The sequence below is a fragment of the Loxodonta africana genome, chromosome 1 (genome assembly GCF_030014295.1).
Source record: "Loxodonta africana isolate mLoxAfr1 chromosome 1, mLoxAfr1.hap2, whole genome shotgun sequence".
Classification (NCBI taxonomy): domain Eukaryota; kingdom Metazoa; phylum Chordata; class Mammalia; order Proboscidea; family Elephantidae; genus Loxodonta; species Loxodonta africana.
The window spans coordinates 104,975,311-104,993,983 of record NC_087342.1 but is presented as its reverse complement, the minus strand read 5'-3'; the positions used below and the strand labels follow the sequence as shown (position 1 = coordinate 104,993,983).

The window sequence follows — 18,673 nt, the reverse complement described above, 5'->3', positions numbered from 1 at the left end:
CTTTCCTTTCCCTCAACTCCAACCAATAGTCTCTTCTTAACAGGGAAGAGAAATTGTAATTACCTGTTAATATGTCTTTCTTGAGCCTCTTTGAAGAAGAACCCATTTTTAAAACCCTAGAGGTTAACCCAGTGTCTGAAATATAAGGGATTACCAATAAAAGGTGAGTATATGGTTGTCTAGTGCTGGTTCAGTGGTAGAGTTCTCACCTCCCATGCGGGAGACCTAGGTTGGATTTCCGGCCAGCGTACCTCAAGCACAACCACCACTCGTGTGTCGTTGGAGGCTTGTGTGTTGCTGTGATGCTAAACAGGTTTCAGCAGTGCTTCCAGACTAAGATAGACTACGAAGAAAGGCCTGGTGACCTACTTCTGAAAATCAACCAGTGAAGATTGTGTGGACTACAATAGTTCAGTCTCATCATGCATGGTGTCTCCCTGTGTCGGGGACCTTCTCAATGGCAGCTAACAACAACAACAATGTGGTTGTCTAAGTAAAACTCTTGCCCATGAGGCAACCAGTTCCAAGGACTCATGCTGCTGTGAGGGACCCTGGAGAGTTATTGTCATATGTTGAGGGTAAGGATGGGGTATTTATTCATGGAGACAGAATGAAGAGCATTCCAACTTCAATTCCATGCCATGGTTTAGCTCCTTGGTAAGGTCTGCTATTCAGGATGCCAGTTACTATATTGACTTATTTGTACATAAACAGTTATTCCCCATAAACTTCTCTTCGCCAACATTCAGAGATAATGATACACAATCTTTGTAACATTGCAGACATCGCTTCAAAAACAGTCTGTTGCTATAGGAATGTTTATGATGTGCTTATCGCTAGAATTTCTTGAACAACAAACTCCCAAATTGCAGATGATTTTAGCGTTTGAAGCTGGGAATGAGTCTGTGTGTGTTTGCATTTAGGAGGGAAGAAAAAAAAAAACCAAGGCTTTGAAAATGGAAGTTTTTCTTCTGCAGAGTTATCTTCTAAGGTTTAAAATAAAGGACTACTTAAAAGCTGAGAGTTCAGAGGAATGAACGCTTTCTCTTAAACATTCAAATGGGTGAAAATGACTTATCATCTCTCCCTCAAGTATTAAGGCAGTAGGCATTTAAAGGCTTTTTTGGAGCTGGCTGTCACAGACAAAGGATTTCTCAATTTTTTTTTTTTTAAATCATTTTTATAGCATTGAATAGTAGGAATGAACACCAGCAGCCCTCCTGACATTTTGAAAATGATTTATTTTCTGAAATGTTCCAGCTCCTTCTGATAGATGACTATTCTCCTTCAGGGAGGTTGCCTTGGCAGGGTTGCCATAGTTAGGGTTGGGAAGTTCAAGGTGGAACCAGACAGGGCTCCCGCACAGCTTTAGACCAGGTTTGGTGAGCCTCACTCTCTGTTACCTGAGCCTGGCAAGTTGGTACCGCCACACTTTCCAAAGCAAAGCGCCTGCCAACATGCTCCCTCCTGGAGAACCTTTTGTAGTCCGGAGAGTAAATTTGGAATCACTTTCATTTTTAGTCATCCTCTCTGGACCAAGAGATTGATTAGCCAGGCATCTTAGGAACGTTACACTCTGTATAAACTTCTACATAGCAATGCTAGCCCTGGTGGCTAGGGACAGATTATCCAATAAGCAAGGTAAGCATGTGCTTAGGACATCAACAGAACAGAGACACCAGTCGTCCAAAGCAAAGACCCATAGATGTCAAGCAGACAGGACACAAGGAAAACTGAGCACCACAGTAGAAGGGAACTGGCAGGCACAAAATGAAATTGATACCATTTTATAAATTTTGTATATAATAACAGTTATATTTTCCTGTTCATTTCGGACCCTTCAAGTGTAACCTCACATTCATTTCCGTCCCATCAACCACGTAAGAACACACCAGCGGCTCTATAATCATGTGACTTGTGATATATCTGGTCCTGTGCAAAGCGAACCAAAACACGTCTTCAGATTGAGCGTGCCCTTGTATTTGTATCGTGCTCTTTGCAGTAGCTTTTGCCCCATTGGGTATCAGCAGTAGTTCAGGGAACTATGAAGGTGTAGCATCAAAGGACGGAAAGTGGATGCACAGGTTTTTAAGTATTATTTCAAAACGAAAAACACTCACGGAGATCTTTGAAGGGCCCGTCGTCAAACATCGTATAACAAACGAATGAAATTATTTCTGACTGCCTTGTAAGTACTATTTCTTTTGACTGCCTCAGATCTAAAGAACAAAGTTATATGTTCCAAATCAATTTTTTATTACTTACTAATTTTCAAATAAAAATTTTTGTGTTAACACTCAAATTCAAATGTAAATTTTATTTTATACATTTTACTTGTAAGTTTTAAGAAGCCCTGGTGGCACAGTGGTTAAAGCAATTGACTGCTAACCAAAAGGTCCGTGGTTCGAAACCACCAGTGGCTCCTCAGGAGAAAGATGTGGCAGTCTGCTTCCATAGAAATTTACAGCCTTGGAATGAGTCAGAATGAGTTGGAATCAACTTGACGGCAGTGGGTTTGGTTTTGAGTTATAAATTTTATTTATTTTCAATTATTCAAATTTATTTGCGATGGTAGAACCAAATTTTAAAAGTGACATAATTTTATATCCAGGTAAAGTGAAATGGCAACAATTAAGTGGAGTGCAAAAACAAAAGCTCGAGAAGATAAAAGAAAAAGATTTGTGACTCCCCAAAGACAATTCTAAAATTAACTTCCCTTTGAAAATGTAATGAATCAGAAGAGAGTTCTTCCGTTGAACGCTGGAGTTTAATGGGTGCAAATTGTTGTACCAGTACTGCTAGTGCTGAAACTACTAATAGCAATACACATGTAACAGAATTTTTTCCAAATTCTGCGTTCATTTCTTGCTGTAGTAAAAAATTAATAATGGTGTAGAAAGAAAATGAAACTGTTTTAGAATCTGAAATTATCACACCTGCAGACCCCGTAAAAAACAGAAATACAGATCCTGCTTTGCGAATAATTTTTGTTCTAATGATGTAAATTATTGGATCAAAAAAGGGCCAAGTGGTTGTCAACGTCACAGTGGACCATTTGAAAATGCGTGTCAAAAATTTCTGGATGGTAAACAAACAAGGTCCTGTAGCCAGAATGTATTTCTAGGGTGCAAAGCTAATGGTGAAAATTGTAAGAGGGAGTAGCTACTGTGTTCTCCCTCAGTTGGCTCTGTATATTGTTTTGTTTGCAAACTATTCAGACCTAAAGCATTTAATTCTCATTCTTACGGATGGATTTAGCAATTGGCACAACTCAAATATGATTGATAAACATGAAAACAGTTCAATTCACAGAGATTTTATGTTGTCCTATTTAAACCAAAGACATAGTTTTGGCTTAACTCGTGAACTGGGAACACATATTAATGAAGAACATCAGTATTGGAAAGTTGTTTTGCAACATGTTGTCATCATTAGAACAATCGCTGAATGTGGACCATCTTTTTGAGGAAGAAATGAAGTGTTTGGGTCCCCATAAAATAGAAATTCGAGGGGCTTACTTGAATTTGATCAGTTCGATCCATTTTTAGCAGGTCACATCTCAAAATATGGTAGCACAGGAAACGGTAACACATCGTATATGTCTAAAACAACCTGCGAAGAATTAATAAACTTAATAAGTGATAGCGTTCAATCAAGTATTTTCAGTGAAATAAGTATAGCTCGATATTTCAGTTTGTAGATCCACTCCTGACCTTCCTCATACAGATCAGCTAAGTATCATTTTAAGATACTTGTATCTCCAACAGATGGAAAACCTGTCAAGCAGTTTATCGTATTTATTAGTTTCAAAAATCATACTGCTTGTCATGGATTAAATTTCCTCCCCCTAAAATGTGTGTCAACTTGGCTAGGCCATGATGCCCAGTATTGTGTGATTGTCTACCATTTTGTCATCTGATATGATTTTCCTATGTGTCGTAAATCCTACCTCTATGGTGTTAAGGAGGCAGGATTAGAGGCAGTTAATGTTTATGAGTCAAGACTCAATCTACTGGATTAGATTGTATCTGAGTCAGTCTCTTTTGAGATATAAAGGAGAGAAGTGAGCCAAAAGACAGGAGGACCTACCACCAAGAATGAAGAACCAGAAGGGGTGCGTGCCCTTTGGACCTGGTGTCCCCGTGCTGAGAAGCTCCTAGACCAGGGGAAGATTCATGACAAGGACCTTCCCCTAGAACCAACAGAGAAAGTCTTCCCCTGGGGCTGGCACCTTGAATTTGGATTTTTAGCCCCCTAGACTGTGCAAGAATAAATTTCTGTTTGTTAAAGCCATCCACTTGTGGTATTTCTGTTACAGAAGCACTAGATAACTAAGACACTGGTGAAGAAACTGCAGATCAAGTATTTCACTATTTATGTGAAGTTTGCAAAATTGATTTTCTAAGTGCAGAGGCCAGTTCTATGACAATGCTGCCCATATGTCAGGGTGTTATAAAGGTGTGCAACAGAAAATTTTAGAAGGCAGTGAATATGCCATTTTCACACTATGTGCTGTACATTCACTTATAATCTTGTAGGATGTAGTGTAGTAGATTGTTGTCCGTAAGTAGTTAAATTTTTTTCTACTGTTCGGTTACTCTATACCTCTACTCACTGATGGGCAGTTCTTAAAACATATTTAGGCAGTGATCAAGTATTAAAATGTCTTTCTAAAGCACATTGAAAAGTGCAAGCTGTAGCAACGAGTGCAACCCTGGAATCGTACACTCAGATTCTAGATGCCTTTGAAAATATTGCTGAAGACAAGACAAAAAGGAGATACCAAAAGAAAAGCTGAGAACATCACCAACAAAATGCAAACACTTGAGTATGTATTTATGTTGGTTATATGGAATAATATATTGCGGTATTTTCATCGGACAAGCCAAACTCTCCAAAATTCAGGAGTAAATTAAAGACAGGCACAGAATACTGCCAGTCATTAACAGGGTATTTACGTAATTTAAGAGAAGATTTTGAAAAACTTGAAAACATAGTAAAACAAATACTGCCAAATACTGATTATCAAGCAGCTCACCCTCACAGAAGCATTAGAAAGAAACTAGTAAATGACAGAAGTTCTCCGGAAGTACTGAGTGCCAGAAATCCATTCCATGTAACCACAAACTACACCATCACTGACACACTTGAACCTTACATGAAAAGAAGGGTGAAAGTGTATGAAGATCTTTCAAATGGATTTTCATTCTTAAACAATGTGGATATATCTGATGAAGAATGCAGGCTTATCTCGATGAGTTACAGAGAAGTGAGACCATTTTGTTCTTACATGAGAACTAAGTTTACAGATTCAGGAAAGACAAATTTTACTCACGTAGGTATGTATGATTCTGTAATAGAAGATAAAATACAATTCACATTTCCCAATGTTATAATCGCTTTACAAATATTCCTAACTTTAATAATCACAAACTGTACAACAAAACGCTCATATTCTTTCCTAAGGAGTCTCAAAAACCTTTAGCATACAACAGTAGTTCAAGAAAGACTCAATTTGTTATCCTTATTATATATGGAAATATTGTTCGGCAGCAATACTTGTGACAAAATTGTTAAAGAATTTATAAGAGCGAAGAGTAGAAAGGTTTTGCATTATAATGTGTTAGAGGTAAAAGATCTATCTAAAAATAAAATATAGTAATTTGTTGTATTTGTTTTCTGATTATCAAATTTCTTTTCTTTATATCTTTTCATTTGTTCATTTATAACATTTATTACAAAAAGTGTCAGAATTGAAGTATGAACCATTTAAAGAATTTTACATTGATTGTTGAAACAACTAAGTTCACAGACTCATTTTCTTTGTTGTAGAATATGTGGAGTATACCTTTTGTAGAAAATGTGGTATATAATAAAAATCTTAGTGCCCCACATCCACTAAAAATTTTATAATGCAGTTCATCTTATTCCGCTAAAATGTTACGCACCGCTTTTGCGTTCAGTCGCTGATATTATAGTCACATTTAAAAAGAACTTACATCAGGAATAGCTGAGGCTTATGCGTGCACACACGCGCGTAAGTGTGTGTATAACCCACATGTCCTGTTCGAATGCATGAGTAAGCAGAGGAGGGGACACCGCAGATAATCAGTGTTTAGGGCCCTCACATGCCTTAATTCAGCCCTGCTGATGGCACGGTGGTTAAGTACTCTCTTGCTAACTGAAAGGTTGGCAATATGAACCCACCCAGCAGTTCTGCAGGTGAAAAGACCTGGGAATCTGCACCCATATAGGTTACAGCCTAGGAAACCCTATGGGCCCATTTTACTCTGTCGTACGGGATCGCCATGAGTTGCAATCAACTCCACGGCACACAACAACAACAACAACTCAAAATCTGTGGAATGATGCTGGTCTGCAAACTGTCCTGGTCCACAAGTACAGAAATTAAGAGTCAGAAACTTTCATAGCAATTTGATAGAGCTATCGGTTGAATCAAATAATAAAAAAGTGGGCTTGTATTTTGTATGAATATTTTTCACTTCATTTTTCTAGCAATTCTTTTTTTATATTTTACAAAAGTATTCAACGGTAATGGATTGGAAGTTTGGAAAAAAAAAAAACACTAAAAAACTGGTTCTTCATCACAAATTATCTGAGACGCACTGTGCGCTTGTAAACTGCCTCAGCTCCCCTGTGGGATAGGTAGGCTGTTGAATGAATTTTGGGAAATCATAGCACTTACTAAATGACATCATAATGAAAAGTATATATGTCTCTCTCTCCTGCTAGACTGTCTTTAGAGCAGGGACTGTATCTAATTCATCCTTGTAGCCTCATTCGGGTTTGGGAAACACTTGTTGAACGCATGCCTGCCTGCTTACCAGTTACATGAGTGGCTGAGGCCAGCCTGAGCATCTCCCTGGGCCACTGGGTAGTGTTCTACAGAGGCTGGTGAAGGAGAGCCAGGAGCAGGTGATGAAGAAGTAACCTTTTCCTTCTCCCATCCCCACAGAACCAGGTCTCCTCTTCCCACCTGTCCAGCAGCATGAGAGCAGCATGACTGGCCGGCCGCAGGAGAAGCCCCCGGAACCAGGCCCCCAACTCAGCCATCTGCTGTGGAGGTCAAGGTAAGCTTGCTTTCCTTCTCCTGGAAGGCTTAGGAGTTTTCATTTTATCTGGTTCTATATGCTTTTGTAATCCCTGGCCATGTGCTAGAAGAATGGGGTTGACTGGACACAGGTAGATTTAGAAGGCATGTGTCAGCTCAGTGGGTAAGTATGCTTGTTTGGGTTAATGGAGAGACTGGTGGGAGTGGGAAGGACACTGACTTGAGTGTCTGGAGCCTGGAGTTCTCGTTATTTCTCCTCTGCCTCCTGAATCTGGGATCTTGGGGAAGTCTTTTGGGGAATTGGGTATCCAGAGAGTTTTGGGTGAAAGAATCTGTGAGATAGGATGGAACTGGAAGGACTGCTTACTCCATGGAAACCCTGGTGGCATAGTGGTTAAGTGCTACGGCTGCTAACCAAAAGGTCAGCAGTTCAAGTCCACCTGCTGCTTCTTGGAAACTCTATGGGGCAGTTATACTCTGTCCTACAGGGTCATTAGGAATCAGAATTGACCCGACGGCAATGGGTTTGTCTTACTCCATGGTCTGTGACTCCTAGTACATCCTAGGCAGAGACTACAGTATTGCACAGTTAAGGAACCTTAGAAGATCAGCCATGCCAGTTCTCAAACAATGTTTTTTGTTAATTGTCAGAAAATCCTTCCTAATATTTAGACAAATTCTGCTTCTCTGGAATTTCTGTCTACTAGGCTCTGCTCTGCCATTTGGAACCACAAAGATGAATTTTCAAAGAATCTTCCACATGACTCCCTTTAAATTTGAAAATGGCTACCACAACTGTTCTTTTTTGTATAATTTCTCCCTAGAGACTGGCACCACCCATCTTGTTCTCTCATCCCCCTCCATGTTGGAAAGGGCTTCATTACCTCGAGTGTCTGCTCAGCCAGTTGCTCATTCAACCTGTGCCATCCTGCACAGAGAATCATTCATTCTTCAGTAAATATTCAGGGCTTCCTTTGTGACAGGTACTGGGCTGGGCTCTGGAGATACATCAATGAAAGAGAAAGGCGGGGTCCCTGTCGTTTTTTAGACAAAATAGGTTTGGATCCTTGGAGAGTGTTTGAAACATGCATTATGCCACTTCTGTATGCTGCGTTAAAGATACCGTGGGATTTTTTGTTTTGGCGGGGAGAGGGGCTTAGTGTTCCTCAGCTTCATTTTGATGTGTCTATGTGTAGGTTCTCTGTCTTTTTTTTTTTTTTTTTTGCCTGGGTTTTGTTGAGATTTAGAGCTAAAGATATGTCTTTCAACAGTTCTGGAAAGTTCTCATGCATTATTTCTTTGAATATTGCCTCTTCCCCATTCTCTAATATCACTTTCTGGAACTCCAATTAGACTAATGTTAGACCTTCTCAGTCTAGTGTCTGGGTCTTTTAACCTCTATTCCATTTTTTTTTTTTTTTAATCTCATTGTCTGTCTGTGACTGTGGTGTACTCTGAATAATTTCTTTAGATTTGTCTTCTAGTTCACTAATATATTCTGTGTTTTAAATGCTGTTTAGTATATCCATTGAATTTTTCCTTTCAGCTCCTTCATTTGCCATTTCTAGAAGTTCTGATCCATTATTTTTCAAGTCTGCTTGGTCATTTTTATGGTCTCTTATTTCTTGCTCATATTTACAAATTTTTATTTGTTTATTTAAAACGTTGAAGTAGCTAAAAGAAACTTTACATTTTATGTTGGTAATTTCAGAATATGGAGTCTTTGCAGGTCTGATTCTGCCATCTGTTGTTTTTTGTACTCATCGTGGCTTGTTTCCTTTTGTTATTATTGTTGCCTGTGAGCTGCTCATTTTCTTTGGAGCTTTGTTCTTGGAAATTATTTGAAGTATAGGTTGAAGCTGATTTTTCTAGAGAAGATTTTCATTCACTTCTGTTAGGTGTCTGGGAAGGTGGGGAGGGGGAGGGGGCACTACCAAACAAAAATCATTTTAAATTATCTAGTTAAGACTTTTCTGGCTACACAAGTAGCATGATTCCAGACTGCTAAGCTATGTGAGGTCCAGCTTATGGTTACTCATTTGCAGGGGGAGATATTTTTCCCATTCTACCCAGCTCCAAGGTCAAGTTTCCTTGCCGTTCCTCTCTGTGTTGTGCATTTATTTCCCATTCACTGCAGGCCGAGCCATTTGGAGTTCCAGCTGTATGGAGGGGTCTCTCTAGCCTTTTTCTCCTGTTTCCTGAACTTTGTGCAGCTCTCAAGGGGGAAAATTGCAATCTCCAGGGTTCAGCAGAAACCCTCAGGTGCTAGCTTACCTCCCAAGGTTCCTCCTTTTGGTTCGTTTTTGGTTTTTTGAAGATTCCTTCCTTTTATACCAGCTCTGCAATGCATATACAATCTTTGTATTTTAAATTTTATCTAGCATGTTGGTTGTTCCTGCTGAGACAGGTGAGTAGGGTATCTGGTCTACCATATGGCCAGAGAGTATATCTCATTTCTTCTCCACGATAGCCCTATGGGGCAGAAGTTACTAATTCTATTTAACAGAAGAGGGAACCAAGGCTCAGAGAGACTGTGTAACTGGCTAAAATCACAGAGCTAGCAAGCAAATGACTGAGAAGGACTACATCCCCCTCCTCTCTCCTCTTCCCACTTTCCCTCTACCCAAGATTACTGTCCACCATTTCATCAGGATTAGCCTTATTCTTCATAAAGGATATGAGTTCTGACTGGAATGCTTTAAATAGCTGGGCAGCTTTGTAAAATTTGTTTATGAATCTATTGTTTATCTTCCTCGAGAGAGGAAATGGTTTCTGCATGTTTTGTGGTTTGTTTCTCTAGCAGTCACCAGCAGCTTTCCTGCTGCAGTCCCACTCCCTAGAGGACTCTTGGACCCAAAGCCAGAACTCAAGTGCATCTCATCCACACCCCTCACTTACGCTCCTCGTGCTGCTCTCTCTTTCCCCTCACTCTCTTCCCTTCCTGTGCTACTTCCTGCTATTGGTTTTTCTCTGCCATCATGGTATCCTTTGATCAGAGGGGAGTCCACAGAGCACAGTGGTCAGGCTCTTTGGGCTTAGGGGAAAGAGAGAAATGAGTTTGAATCAAGCTGTGCCACTTACTAGCTTAATCTCTCTGAGCTTCCTTTCCTTATTTGTAACATGGGGAGAAGATAGTCAGAGCTGTTCCTGGATTAAATTAGATGATGCATGTAGGGCTTGTAGCGCAGTGCTTGACACATAATAAGCTGTCACTCAATAGTGGGTACCATTATTATGACTGAGAACAGACTGCTTCCAGGCCAGGGCCCTTGCTCAGTGATGTTTTTAGGTTGATAGAGCTGGTTTATAAAATGTGATAAAAATGGAGGCATAAATCTAGTGTAAATGTGGGATTCCCTGCCTCACTATTATGTTCCTCAAACTTGGGTGTTTTTAAACATTATCTGAGGGAAGACAGAATGCGGTGATCTGACTGGTGTTGGTGGGAAATACAAACCATGGGTCCTGGAAATGGGGCCGAGACCCCTACATCCTGGCATCGGGGCCCACCCCTTGAGCTGTGCCCTCTGTTCCTGAGCCAAGATAGTGCTGGAACCACACCACACCACACCACACCACACCACACCACTCACTGAGGGGGTTCCCTTGTAGAGCCCCCAGGACGTGTCCTACGAGGAGGGAGTAGTCTTCACTGTCCACTTAACCTCCATTCTCATAGCTGACATGAGGCTTTTTATCTCACACGCTGCCTTCTAGTAGGTAGATTTATAGGACTCTCAGGTTTGTGTCACCTCCTGGCTTGTATATCTATCAGGCAGTGACTCTTGTCAGCACCTACTTTTGTAGTGACTCTGGGCTGTATACAGTGGGCAGGTGATACAGAAATGCATAAAACAGGATCCTGTTCTTCATATGATTAAATGACAGGTGTTCAGAGAATAAAATGCCAGTGGGCTTCAAAGGAGAAAAAGCGCTATGCCCTTGAGTGATCAGGGAAGGCTTCCTGGAGGAGGCAGATTTAGGATAAGTAGGGATAAGACATTCCTTGGTGGTGCAAATGATAAAGTACCCAGCTGCTAACTGAAAGGTTGGAGATTCAAATCTACCCAGAGCCGCCTTGGGACAAAAGCCTGGCCCTCTACTTCCCAAAAATCAGCCATTGAAAACCCTCTGAAGTACAGTTCTCCTCTCCCACTTGGGTCAGGAGAGGAGTTGGAAGCCACTCCATGGCTGCTGGTTACTGGTAGGGATAAGACATCTACAAAGAGTTCTGGGAGTAGAAATGGTGTAAACCAAGGTTTAGGGATGGGCATTCTCATGAGGCAGGGATACTCAGTACAGTGCTTCCCAGAGTAGGTTTTCTGTGCCATGCCAGCCCTCCAAGTGTCCTTTGTAGCTAAATATATTTGGATAAATAACACGCTGCATTCCCCTGACTGAGGAATCACATGCTTGCGAAGCCACATAAAAGCCGATGGAAATATGTTATAAACTAAGTCTATAAGTGCTGCTCTGGACATTGACAACCAGCCCCTTCCCCCTGTTGACAGATGTTATAAATTGAATTGTGTCCCCAAAAAATAAATGTTGTAAATCCTAACCTCTATGCCTGTGGTTATAATCCCATTTGGAGGTGGGTTATCTTTGTTATGCTAATGAGATAAAAGTGTAGGGTATGTCTTGAGTCAATCTCTTTTGAAATATAAAAAAGATTAAACAAGCAAGCAAGTGAGTGAGGATGGGGGAAGAGAGATGCCAAGTCACATGAAGATGACCCAGGATTGCTGGCCTGACAGAGACTGGAGAAACCCTGAAAGTATGGCCCCTGGACACTCTTTCAACTCAGTAATGAGGTCACTCCTGAGGTTCATCCTTCAGCCAAAGATTGAACAGGCCCATGGGACAAAACAAGACTAAAAGGGCAGGGACTGGAAGGCAGAAGGGAACAGGAAAGCTGGTAATAGCAAACCTAGGGTTGAGAAGGGAGAGTGTTGACATGTCGTGGGGTTGTTAACCAATCTCATAAAACAATGTGTGTACTAACTGTTTGATGAGAAACTAGTCTGTTCTGTAAACCTTCATCTAAAGTACAACTTAAAAAAAAAAAAAGTTCACCCAGGAACAGAGCGAAAAGAGACAAGGACCCCAGAGCTGACAGTCAGACTTCTAGCCTCCTCAACTGTGAGAAAATTAATTTCTGTTTGTTAAAACCACCCACTTGTGGTATTTCTGTTATAGCAGCACTAGATAACTAAAACAGGTAGTCTTCTCCTTTCTGAAAATCTTTGAGCAATCTTTTTTATACTAGTAGTATCTATCATTCCTTTTTTTAAAAAAATGAAACATGTAATGGGTGCAGAGGCACCACCCATGAACATATCAAAAGTCGTGCAGTCACTGTTTGACTGTTTACCCAGGTTTCCTGAGCGTGCTTGACCACTCATAGCTGAGGAACATGGAGGTTCTTGAATGAACTTGCATATGGCTTCTGTTACTCTTTTCTGGGCCACCAACCCACTTTTGTGAAACAAAGGCTGACAATTTTCTTCAAACGTTGAGTCTGTTGTTTTTGTTGTTGTTAAGTGCCGTCAAGTCAGTTCTGACTTGGAGCGACCCTGTGTACAACAGAATGAAACACTCCCAGGTTGCTATGCTTGAGCCTATCATTGCAGCCACTGTGTCAGTCCATCTTCTGGAGGGCCTTCTTCTTTTTTGCTGACCTTCTACCTTACCAAGCGTGATGTCCTTCTCCAGAGACTGGTCCCTCCCGATAATATGTCCAAAGCATGTGAGATGAAGTCTTGCCATCCTCACTTCTAAGGAGCATTCTGGCTGTACTTCTTCTAAGACAAATTTGTTCATTCCTCTGGCAGTCCATGGTATATTGAATATTCTTTGCCAACAGCATAATTTAAAGGTGTCAGTTCTTCTTCAGTCTTCCTTATTCATTGTCCAGCTTTGGCACGCATATGAAGTGATTGAAGATACCATGGCTTGGGTCAGGCATGCCTTAGGCCTCAAAATGACATGTTTTTTTAACACTTTAAGGTATTTTGTAGCAGATTTGTCCAAGCAATATGTAGTTTGTTTTTTTTTTTTCTTTAAGTGCAAGTTTACAATTCAAGTTAATTTCTCATATAAAAACTTATATACACGTTGTTATGTGACCCTAATTGCTCTCTGTACAATGTGACAGCACACTCCTCTCCACCCTGTATTTCCCGTGTCCATTCAACCAGCTCCTGTCCCCCTCTGCCTTCTCATCTCTCCTCCAGACAGGAGCTGCCCACATAGTCTGATGTGTCTACTTGAGCCGAGAAGCTCACTCCTCACCAGTATCATTTTCTATCTTATAGTCCAGTCTAATCCCTGTCTGAAGAATTGGCTTCAGGAGTGGTTCCAGTCTTGGGCTAACAGAGGGTCTGGGGGCCATGACCTCTGGGGTTCCTCCAATCTCAGTCAGACCATTAAGTCTAGTCTTTTCATGAGAATGTGAGGTTTGCATCCCACTGTTCCCCTGCTCTATCAGGTATTCTCCGTTATATTCCCTGTCAGGGCAGTCATCGGTGGTAGCTAGGCACCATCTAGTTCTTCCAGCCTCAGGCTGATGGAGTCTCTGATTCATGTGGCCCTTTCTGTCTCTTGGGCTCATATTTACCTTGTGTCTTTGCTGTTCTTCATTCTCCTTTGCCGCAGCTGGGTTGAGACCAATTGATGCATCTTAGATGGCCGCTTGCTAGTGTTTAAGACCCCAGACCCCACTCACCAAAGTGGGATGCAGAACGTTTGTCATTTGGTTTCTTGACCACTGCTTCCATGGGTGCTGATTGTGGATCCAAGTAAAATGAAATCCTTTACAACTTTGGTATTTTCTCCATTGATCGTGATACTGCTTATTGGTCAAGTTGTGAGGATTTTTGTTTTCTTTATATTGAGGTGCAATCCATACTGCAGGCTATAGTCTTTGATATTCATCAGTAAGCGCTTCAAGTCCTCTTCACTTTCAGCAAGCAAGGTTGTGTCATTTGCGCATTGCGGGTTGTTAATGAGCCTTTCTCCAATCCTGATGCCTTGTTCTTTTTCATATAGTCCAGCTTCTTGGATTATTTGCTTAGCATACAGATTGAATAAGCATGGTGAAAGTTGAATCCTTGAGTCCCCAGAAATCATTTGGAACTGGCTACTTGTCTTCTTTTTCCAAGTGTTGCTCAAATATTTAGACGGGTAAGGGTTTTTAGGGAGCCTGAGTGTAGATGTTGTCGAAGTTAGGGAAGGGGCTTCTTTGTTCTTCCACAACTCCCAAGATGGTGTCCCGGATATTCTCAACCCAGCCGAACAGCTAGGCCTGTTCACCTGGGCTTAAATGCCCAACTTCCTCTCGCCCTACCCCCTGACACCCCACCCCCCACAGCAAACCTCAAAGTTTATTAACAGCCTGTCTCTCGATAATGATGATTCATGCTTCCTGTCCCCTCCCCATTCTAATTTCTCAGAGCTATGATTCAAGATTGATTACTTACTCTATCCAGCTGGCCTTGCCATGGGTTGCTCAACTGTTATATTATTCTTCAACAGTGATGCCCCAGGCTCTTCTTGTCAGCCAAACCCTGAACAGTGAAACAGGCAAGTCCTAGATGCACATAGGGAGACCGTTCCCAGAACCAGAAAGTCAGGACACAGCATGTGTGGTGTTCTCTGGGGAGATTCTGGTGCAAGGTTATTTGGTTACTTATAAAGACAGGCCACCACCCATCTGTCAGTTTATAATACAGTGGTGGCTTGCACATTGCTGTCACACTGGAAGTTATGCCACCAGTATTTCAGATACCAGCAGGGTCACCCATGGTGGACAACATTCAGCAGAACTTCTAGACTAATATAGACTAGGAAGAAAGACCTGGTGACCTCCTTCTGAAAATTAGTTAATGAAAACCGTGTGGCTCACAACAGAATATTGTCTGATATAGTGCTGGAAGATGAGCCCCCTAGGCTGCAAGGCAACAGTGGACTCAAACATAACAATGATCATGAAGATGGCACAGGACCAGACAGTGTTTTGTTCTGTTGTACATAAGGTTGCCATGAGTCGGAGCCTACTCGACAGCAGCTAACAATAACATAGAGACAAGAGGCACCCCAGGCAAAGGAATGATATGCTTACAGAACCAAGTAAAAGCCTATGTTATAAACTGAGTCCGTAAGGGCTGCTCTGGAGATTGATCACTAGCTTCTTATCACTGTTAAGTGGTCTTCTCCCTTCTAAAAATATCTTAGTAATCTTTGTTATACTAGTAATAGTATAAAAAAAAATTAAAACATTATAGCTAGAGCTTAAGTCTGTTCTGATACCCTCCCCACCCCCTTGCCAAACTCATTCTCTTCCCTCTTCAAAAAGATGGCAGAACTGAGACTAAATTTCAGAGCTTTTCCCCACAATAGAGCCAGGTGTCAGTGGTGAAAAACCCTACTGCCTTAGTCTCCTGGAGCAGGCAGGGTCTGGGGCGGTTCGTCCAGCTGAGCCTTAAGCAGGTCAGAGCCAAAAGGCCGTCCTGGGAGCTCAGCAGGTTAGCTTCCTTGTTCTGCAGAAGCCGAGTCTGAGGCTCAGGGAGGGAAGTTGTTTGCCCAACAGGGTCACAGGGCTGGTCTCCTTTTCTGTTTAGTCCGGGTTATCTTTATATTGGGTTTGCATTTCCTGAATACTCAGCAACTGGGTGAGGGGTGGGGGTGGAGGGCAGGGGAAGTGGGCTTAAAAGAACCTCCTCTGAGAATGTTTAAATTTCCTGTGACTGTCCCATGAAGAGGGACATAATCTATGTGCACATAATCAAGAGGAGAGGGGGAGGCTTGGTTTTGGTCCAGAAGACCAAGAGTGAGGAGTGAGAAGGAGGAAAAGAAATGAGAGCTCTTCAGAAAAAGCTGTGACATTTTTATAGACAATACAGAAATAAACATGGGTTTGTTTCTTCCTATTTCAGTGATGCCGTCTTGTTTGCATTTTTGGAGAACATTCGATCATGTAGAACTCTAGTTGCATTTTAGTAGCAGGGGTTTTGTGGCTTCTGGGAGGCTTTTTGGCCTGGGAGCTGGGAGCCCTCGTTGCCCTCAGGTAACGGGGACATGTGATGCAGGATAAATCTCTTCCTTTTCTCAGAGCTTCCATAGTGTAGCTCAAAATGGGAATAAAGACTCCTGCTGGGCCTGCCTCACAGAGAGATAATGGGTGTGAGAATGCAGATGTTAGCTGCCACTGAGCTGGCCCCTGACTCATGGCAACCCCATGCACAACGAAACAAAACACTGCCTGGTCCTGCACCATCCACGTGATTGGTTGCAGATCAGACCTTTGTGCTCTGCAGCGTTTTCATTGTCTGATGCCAGGCCTTTCTTCCTAGTCTGTAAGCACTGCTGAAACGTGTTCAGCATCATAGCAACATGCAAGCCTCCGCTGAGAATGGACAGGTGGTGAGGTGCATTGGTTGGTCATCAAACCCTGGTCTCCTGCATGGAAGGTGAGAATTCTATCACTGAACCACCATGTCCTCACTTTAAAGGGTTAGGCTGGCCTTACTGTTTCTTTTTTAATGTGTGTGAGGTTGTCATGAGCTCTGAGATAGTTAGGTGCTTCCAACAGGGAATGTCTCCTTAGCCCTCCAAGCCAGCCACAGCCAGGCTTGGGAAAGCCCTGCCAGACAAGGTGCCCTAAGCTCCTGTAGAGAGGGCAGTTGTTTAAACAGGTGGGGGGGCTGTAACTAAGTCAGGAAATGGCAGATAGGGACAGAGTCACAGCCCCTTTCCTGGAATCTGAGTTCTAGGGACTGTCTTAAGACAGAGGAGGAAGTACAATATCGTTTCCTTATTTGACATCATAGAGGGAATGAAATAACTCCAGGTAACTGAGGCACACCCCTTTAAACTTGTTTCTTCAGTGATAACCGTGGGTAGATGTTGTTAAGCTTTAGGTGACCAGTAAGTAAGTACTTCTCTTTCCCTTTCCTGACGCCTGAAACTACTTGAGAGCTAGCCCCAGAGAGCTGAAAACCACCTTCATTACTGATAAGAGCAAGCTGGAGAGTTCAGCTTAATCCATAGCCCCGTTCACATTCCCTCTGTGCACCTCTTGAATTGAACTGGCCCAGGTGGGACCCCAGGTCTTTCCTCTGCAAGGCTGACCTGCCCCAAGAAGCTTCCTGCAACAATGAGTAAGTCATATGAGCATCTCCATTCATCCCTTTATTTCTCGAGCAGTGAGCAATACATTGAAAGTAAGTTGCCTTGTCTTGATGTCTCGGGATCATCGTATGGATGCAAGTGAATGGACCCCAGTGCAGTGGTGCTTTCAAGGGGCATGAGGAAAAGTGAGGTTGTTGGTCCCTACATCCGGCGGCTTCAGACAGCTAAGGTTCCCCAGTGGATGGTTGCTTTCCTCCCTATTGTGTCCATTCCCGGCAGTTCCTGCCTCTGAGCACCATGTTACTTCTGTCTACTAATTGAAACAAAGGGAGAGCCCAACGTTGCCCAGGAAACAAATAACCAAACTGATTAAATCACAACTGAGTCATTGAGCACAATCTAAACCGTACCCAAGTCAAAACAAAACAACAGAAGCCCCACCCCGCTGGTGAGACTCTGGGACCAGGGGTCAGGCATGTCCTGCCCGTACGTTCTCCTATTTAATCTTCACAAAAACCTAGTACAGTAGGTATTATTTCTCTTTTACCAATGGCAAAACTGAGGCCCAAAATAGGTTAAGTTGGCCTGCATGGGTTATTCACTTTGCCAGTAGAATGTTAACATTTGAACAGTGGTCTCTGTGCTCTTGGTATTCCTGGGAGGAAATTCTCATCACATAACCCCTTTGTTTCTCACCAATGAGATGTTCCTGATGAATAACTTTTCCAGATAACTGAACCTGAGCCATTTCAGTGTAGAAAGTGTTTTTTTTTGTTTGTTTGTTTTTTGGTGTAAAGTATATCAGCTTTTTTTTTCCTTTCCACACATTCAGTCATGGCTCTATGCTGGATGGTTGAAGGCTGCTTGGAGCTGATGGCCAGATTCCTGGGGCACATCTATACTATGGTATAAGGTAGTGATCACTGACTTTTTCAAAAGTAAAGAATAAACGCTGAAAAGGGGAAGTAAAAAAAAAAAAAAAAGGCTAATCACACCTTCCATAGGTGAATAATAAACTTTGCAGTATCTTAAAGGAAGCCTTATTCTTTGTCATCAGAGGGTTGGGGGCCTAGCCCTTTGTCACTAGTTGTACAACTTCAAGCAGATCACCTCTCTGTTTGTTAATTCCCTCATCTGTCAGTGGAGAAACCCTGGTGGCATAGTGGTTAAGTGCTACGGCTTTCAGCAGTTGGAATCCTCTAGGCAGTCCTTGGAAACTCTATGGGGCAGTTCTACTCTGTCCTATAGGGTCGCTATGAGTCAGAATCAACTCGACAGCACTGGGTTTGGTTTTGTTTTTTGTTTGGTCAATGGAGAAAACAATTCTGACCACATGGGTTTACTGTAGGGACAAAATAAAATAGTGTATGTCTATGCTTTGTGTAGTGCTTTCTGGAATGTTATTATTGCCATGAACTCCTCAGTGTCCCCATCAGAGACTCAACATTGGACCACTGGATTCGTGGCTAT

The 18,673-nt window shown here is 42.1% G+C and overlaps 1 protein-coding gene across 27 annotated transcripts in view; it reads left to right on the top strand.

Moving 5' to 3' along the window:
- Positions 1 to 18,673, top strand: part of TRERF1 (transcriptional regulating factor 1) — a 257,062-nt gene that overhangs the window by 165,775 nt on the left and 72,614 nt on the right. For all 27 annotated transcript variants that reach the window (XM_064286054.1, XM_064286007.1, XM_064286071.1 and 24 more), the window contains one exon: positions 6,977 to 7,091. The gene's annotated coding sequence lies outside the window, so the exon portion shown is untranslated. The remainder of the gene's footprint in view (positions 1 to 6,976; positions 7,092 to 18,673) is intronic.